The sequence below is a fragment of the Mus pahari genome, chromosome X (assembly GCF_900095145.1).
Source record: "Mus pahari chromosome X, PAHARI_EIJ_v1.1, whole genome shotgun sequence".
Lineage (NCBI taxonomy): Eukaryota > Metazoa > Chordata > Mammalia > Rodentia > Muridae > Mus > Mus pahari.
In genome coordinates, this window is record NC_034613.1 from 92,346,699 (window position 1) to 92,354,253 (window position 7,555).

Genomic DNA, 7,555 nt, shown 5'->3' on the forward strand with positions numbered 1-7,555 from the left:
ATTGATAGAGGAGAAAGTGGGGAAAAACCTTGAAGATATGGGCACAGGGAAAAAAAATTAAGGGATTTATTTGTTTTCTATTTAAAGTCTTCTATCAGTTTAATTGTGTTTTCCTACATTTCTTTAAGAGATTTATTTAAATCTCTCTATCATCTTCATGGAGTGAGATTTAAGGTCACACTCTTGCTCTTCAGGTATGATAGGGCATTCAGGGCTTGCTATTGTAGGAGAGCTGGGTTCTTGTGGTACCATATTGCACTGGCTTCTGTTGATTATGTTCTTGTACTTGCCATTCGCCATCTAGTGTTGGCTGGCCTGGTAGTCCATGGAAATAGTAAGCCTCTAGGATTGTTTTTCCCAGATAACTGCAGGCCTCCCAAAAGTCAGGAAGAGCTGAGGGCTGGGGTGTGAGGTGCCTATAGCTGATTACAGGTAGAGGTATGTACCAGAAGGATGATAGAGCTTTGATAAGGCAGGGAAGAGCTAATGGTTGTTGGGTTTGCTGGGTCCCAGCAGGCAAGGGAATTGGGTCGTGGGCATCTCACCTGTGTGTCTCAGGTTGGAACAGCCCTCCTGGGATGCAGGAGTAGCTGTGGGGTATGAAGTGGTTTGATGATCTGAGATTGCAGGTGGAGGTGTGATATGAATGTTCTTTTCAACCTAAGGATTTTACGTTTAGTTTTTGAAGTTTCTTCTGTCTGTGAAATTTTCTGGTAAAGTATTAAAACATCCCTGTTTTCTGGAAACCCATTGAATTTATCTTAAGTGGTTGCTTAAAATTCTCTGCAAGTTTCGCGATACTGGCTATGATCTAATAGTGTCTTGTATTTACATTATTTTGTTACATAAACTCACAGTTCTTAAAATCTTTTATTTGTCAGCATAGATGTTATCTGGACAGTTGAAGATCAATTATTGATTCCAGTCTTCCTAAGCTGAATTTGTGCCTTTCTTTTTTAAAAAAAAATCTGCCTATTTTCTATAGTCATGTTCATTATTTCAACATTGGATGGCACTATGGCCCTGATATGTTAGGAGTTTAATTTTGGATTACTTTTATTGTTTCAGGACTAGGGGGAAATTTGTGTTTATATTTGTCTCAACTACACTATTGTATTGTTCAAAATAAGTGAATAATGTAAAAAGAGTAGCCCCAGAAGTATCTTTATAGTGCTGATAGCAGACAGGCACCTTGTTCTACAGTTCCTAGTCTGTGGTTAGATAATGCAGATTTCCGCCCGCCAGTCATCATTGATGAATCAGCTGTAAGCCTATGTGTGACACCAGTACCACAAAACTGTATCATAGTCTGGGCCTGCAGTCCTTTGTCACCTGCCAGAATAAGACTGGATTTAGACAAATTTTCTTGCTGCTATGGGCTATCTATAGCTGAATTGGACTCATGGACCAATAGCATTGCAAATAGATACATGTTATGGTAGATTTGCTAAGCTGGGTTACATCTAAGTTTAGCAGCTACCAGACCTTGTACAGTGTTAGGAAGATGACAACTCATTTCACGGCGGGAACTAATGTCCTTGAAATTTGGTTCTATCCCAAAGTACATAGGTCTACTCCTCATGCTGGAGCCTGCCTGACAGGTTTATCTGAGCTCTGTATGTAGCACCTTCAGGTTTCAGTGGTTTCTTGTAGCAACCATGGCAGCCTGACACTGTGCACAGATAGAGGGCTGCATCATATTTTATACTTTTCCCTTCACTGGGAGGAGTTCTGCTTTTCGCTCTGTCATTTGGTATTGGAGCCAGACACTTGATCTAGGGCAGTTACAGTGGCTCAGTTCATAGGTATTTGCTCCTTGGTAGGTAGGAGTCATGGGCTTTACACAACACTGTTTTACTGTGCCTGAAATGGTACTGCATTCCAAATCTATCATAATTCTTTCCTCACAAGTGAGTGGTGCCTCTTTCTGTGACAAGAATTGCTGGCAGTTGGGGAGGGGACGATGTAGGTAACTCTTTTTTTCTTTCTCTTTCTTCAGTTTGATATCTCATTTTCTTATACTAATAGTAAGTATCATGGCACAGTACCTTATTTCCTTTCATCTCCTGAAGGGAACATGAATAGCTGTATATTTATGTAGAGAAAGCACCAGATGATTCTGTTTTGCTGACATCTGATTCTCTATTGCAGTTTTCCAAACCTATGACCTTTCAGTGAAAATGTTTTGTTCTGTTTCTTTTTTGCCTGAAATGTTATCACTGCATCAGCCAGCTATAATGTTAGATATTTGCCATGACTACTTCAGTCAATTCCCTCAGGAAAAAGTGATGCATTCAAGCATGTTCTGACTGGCAGGAATTTTGAGTTCTTGTGGAACCTCTAAATAGAAGAAGGAAGAGGGACATGTAAACCGGCCAAGTTCCCCAAAGTATGCTGTTTTTAGTAATGTTAGTTTATCACCCCTCCCCTTAGATTATGGTTTGCTTTTAAGAAATTTCCAGAATTATGAAAAAGTTACATTTGATACTTTTCCCAATGTTCTTTTTTTCCTCTCATGGAGGAAAGGATTTGTAATTATAATTCCAGATATCAGTTTCTTTTTGGAGCATTTTGAATTTTTTCTAAGCTCGCCTTCCCAGATCTACCTCACTACAAAAAGGAAAGTTACAGAAAAGAGGAAGTATAATTATGAGTGGTGCTCCCTAGGTACCTGCTCATCTTCCACAGGCAAGGCCTTCTGAAGACTCCCCTTCTCTGCAATAGCACATGTATTTGCTTAAACTTTGAAATACCATCATTTTATACATAAACTTACTTGAATTAATGCATTATGCAGTTGAGAGTATATTAGTATTATTCATTGGATTGAACTTATGAGAGTAAATATTATCATTACTAGTTATAGTCATTTATTAAAAAGAAACTATGCAATCATGAGTATTATTACTAGAGTCAACTAGTTTATTGAGTTTATCCAGGGGATAAATGATAATTACCATGGTCTCTAGGTCTTGGTTCTATTCTAGATCTGTTTAAGATAATATTTATGTGCTAGGTTTTTCTTTCACTTTCCAGATTCCCTATTCCTCAAAAAGTCTGCGTGCTCTTGACATCATCTTGCTTAAAATCTGCTTCCTTAGTTTTGAACAAGGCCTTTGCTATTTCAAAGGTTTTGTATTACAAAGTTATCTTGCAAGGTTAAAATGTTCATTAATTCAGAGGCAAGCAGATCACTGCTTGCTCAAGGCCAGCCTTATCTACAGAGCAAATTCTGGGGCAGCCAAGGTTATACAGAGAAACACTACCTCAAAATCCCAAAACCAATCCAAACCAACCAACCAACCAACCAAACCAACCAACCAACCAAACCAACCAACCAACCAACCAACCAAACCAACCAGCCAACCAAACCAACCAACCAACCAACTAACCAACTAACTAACTAACCAAACAAACCAACCAAGCAACCAACCAAACCAATCAACCAACCAACCAAACCAACCAACCAACCAACCAATCAAACCAACCAAACCAACCAACCAACTAACTAATCAACCAACCAACAAACAAACAAAAAGCCCCCAAAACAATGTTTTTTCCCTTAGTGGTACATAACAAATCTACATAGGAACATAGTATGATTTCCTATAAATGTGCTTTCTTTGTCTTCCTCTTTAAGCTTGCACATCTCTCCTTATCCATCCACCCCATTCCATTTTCAGCTGGAGCTGCTAGGTCCAAGAGATACTCTGGTCAACACATTTTCCAGTACATGCCTTGCTCAAAGGCAGGCACCAGCTGCTATATTGGGTTTCTAGAAATTACTTGTCAAAGGCAGTTGTCCCTATATTTTTCTTCTGTGAAGAAATGTTATCCAGTACTTGTTGAGAGCCCTTGGCACAAATACTTGCTTCCTTCAGTTTGGGAAGTGGGCAGTGTGAACAAGTGAGTGCATCAGATATAAATATCACATTAGAGTTGACAGTTCCTAATGTCTCATGGACAGATAAAAGGAGAGCCAGAAGTAGCAAAGGAATTCCAGAAATGCTTGATGTGGTAGTATTAAAATCACCTTAGTTATTTTATGTGCATAAATGATTCATTTGCTCAAGAATCCTTTGGCTCATTAGAACTGTAAATATCACTAAATGTGTGGCAAATGTATTTGAACTTGGATATTAAAATATTTCTATATCCTTACTCCCCAGTCAGTTTCTCTTATAAAATAAGCTAAGTTCTATTCTAATTCAATTGAAACTAAATTTGAAGTACAGTTACAACAGTAATTTATAAACTCACACCTGAATTCTTCAGTCAAGCAACCAAAGTTTTTAACAGGCTCTGTTCACATGGTCCAGTCATCTTACCCCTTCCTCCTCAAAAACTGCTACTTTAACTTTGATCCTATGCCAGCATGCCATCGTATTGCATCCTCCACTCAAAGCAATATAAAAATAGAAATGTCATGGGGCCACTGGGAAACAGAAGAGTTCTTGGTGGCAGGGGATGAGACAGTGTGGGGAGAGGTGATGCCAAGAACTGGGCATTGGTCTGCAAGGCATACTTGTAAGTTTTCAGTTTTGACTCTCTATAAAATAGGGCCAAAGAACAACAAAAATGACTTTAATCCATGATATTAAATATTCTCATTGCAATTACTGTGTGGAAGAAAAACTGAAAGTGTATTGCCAGATCAGTTGGTCATGTATCTCTAGTTAAATTCCATGTGCTAATTGGACTCTTAAGCATTCAGAACTAAAGTATGTGTGTCCTAGAAACCAAGTAGAATAACAGTGTGTTGCTAAGGAGACAACTCCATTATTGCCATTTGGCACTGAACATCATATGTTGAGTTATTCCTTTGCATCTTGGACATTTAAAACACATCATAATGTGCCACTATATATTCAGTTAGAAATTCCCATATTGAGGCAACAATGATATCAGCATATTTTATGACATTCTATTTGAGCAGAAACCTAGATTTTCATGCATTGAGTTGAATGAAAACATCATTTGGATACTTTATAAATTTCCTAGTTATGGATGTTCTATATGACAATATTTTTATATGCATTGCTCATTTGAAGTTTCTATTGACTGCAATAATTATCATGTAACTTGGCTCTTTTAACAACAGTGTGACTAGTTAATTACTATTAGCTCCCATATACTTATGTAAGAGCAAGACAGGAGATTGGTTTAGTGTGACAATGATTTGGTGTGGCACCCTTTGTGGAAGAGCTAAGGTTAGTAGATAGATATTTTTAAATTCTTGTCTCAGTCTTAACCTCATTTCTTCATTTCAATGGTTACAAGATATTATACAGTCTCTATTTCATTTGCTTTTCTGCTTCAGTCTTGTTTGTTGTTGCTGTTCTTTCTTCAAATAATTTGTGACACTTACCACTCTGAGAATGTTCAGTTACTCTAGCAGACTCCACTTCTTCACAATGCACTTTCTTCTATCACCACCTCCTAAAGCTGATTTTATGGAGTATACTTATACTTTGAATTTCTATTTCAATTTGTACTTAATTGCATAGCTTTATTTTTATTCATAAATTTTATTTTAATTAAAACCATAAAATATACTTTGGGAATAGCTTAGAGTAAGGTTCCTGGGTAATTTTGTGCTTTTTAAGAAAAGATTTATTGGGCTAGAGAGATAGCTCAGCAGTTAAGAGCACCGATTGCTTTTCCAGAGGTCCTGAGTTCAATCCCTAGCAACCACATGGTGGGTCACAACCATCTGTGATGAGATCTGATGCCCTCTTCTGGTGTGTCTGAAGACAGCTATAGTGTACGCCTGTACATTAAATAAATAAATGAATAAACCTTTTTTATTTTTATTAGATATTTTCTTCATTTACATTTCAAATGCTATCCTGAAAGTCCCCTATACCCTCCACCTGCCCTGCTCCCCAATCCANCCACTCCTGCTTCCTGGCCCTGGCATCCCCCTGTACTGGGGCATATGATTTTCACAAGACCAAGGGCCTCTCTTCTCATTGATGGCTAACTAGGCCATCCTCTGCTACATATACAACTAGAGAAACAGTTCTAGGGGGTATTGGTTAGTTCACATTGTTGATCCTCCTATAGGGTTGCAGACCCCTTTAGTTCCTTGGGTATTTTCTCTAGCTCCTTCATTAGGGGCCCTGTCTTCTATCCAATAGATGACTGTGAGCATCCACTTCTGTATTTGCCCAGCATTGGCATAGCCTCACAAGAGATAGCTGTATGAGGGTCCTGTCAGCAAAATCTTGCTGGCATATGCAATAGTGTCTGGGTTTGGTGGTTGTATCTGGGATGGATCCCTGGGTGGTGCAGTCTCTGGATGGTCCTTTCTTCTGTCTCAGCTCTGAACTTTGTCTCTGTAACTCCTTCCATGGGTATTTTGTTCCCCATTCTAAGAAGGAACAGATTTAAAAGAAAAAAAAAAAAGGAAATATTTATTTAGTCAGGTATGATTGTGCACACCCATATTCCAGGCAGAGGCTGAGGCTAGGTGGAGGCGAAGGCAGGTCTATCTCTAAATTTGAGATCGATGTGGTTTACATGCAAAGGTCACATGAAACATATTAAGATAGTGAGGACCAGAGAGGAGGAAGGGAGAGGGGAGAGTAGAGAGAGGAGAGGGAGAGAGATGATTTGGTATCTAAAAACTTATATGTGTGTACATGTCTGTGTGGAGGTATGTATAGGACCACAGTTGTCTGTGGTCAGACAAAGGTCTTAAATCCCCTGCAGATGGAGATATATAGTCTGCTGTGCCCAATGTAGTCAAGAATTTGAAGTCAGGTTTTCTGTAAGAGTTGGGAGTACTCTTAACTCTGAGCCACCTATCTAATTCCACAAACTATTTTTGATGGTTAGTTTCATTTCCACTAGACAAGAAGGAAGGAACAAGTTTTTATGAAACCTTATCCTTAATGTATCTCTCAATGCAGTCCTGGCTTGACCAAAATTCTCTGTGTAGACCAGGGTGTCCTCAGACTCATGAAGATCTGCCTGCTTCTGTGACCCAAGAGATGGGATTAAAGACATATGCCACAAACAGGATCCCAATGCAATATTATTAAGAGAGGGGACACTTAGGAGTTGATTGGTCTTAAAGGCATGAACCCTAATTGCCTCTTAAGAAGAAAGCATAAAAGCAAACCGTTATGGGTGGGATTAGAACCCATTTTAAAGAGATAAAATAAATAAAACTATTTTTTAAAAAAAATCAAGGTCAACATACAATAGAGATATCTATGCACTTGTTTTTTAATTATTTTCTTACATATTTTCTTCATTTACATTTCAAATGCTATCCTGAATGTCCCCTATACCCCCCCCTGCTCCCCTGGCCACTCACTCCCACATCTTGGCCCTGGCATTCCCCTGTATGAGGCATAAAAAGTTTGCAAGAACTCACTGATAAGCAGATATTAGCCCAGAAACTTAGAATACCCAAGATACATTATGCAAAACAGAAGAAAACCAAGAAAGATGACCATTGTGTGGATACTTCATTCCTCCTTAGAATAAGGAACAAAATACTCATGAAAGGATATAGGTACAGAGACAAAATTTAGAGCTAAGATGA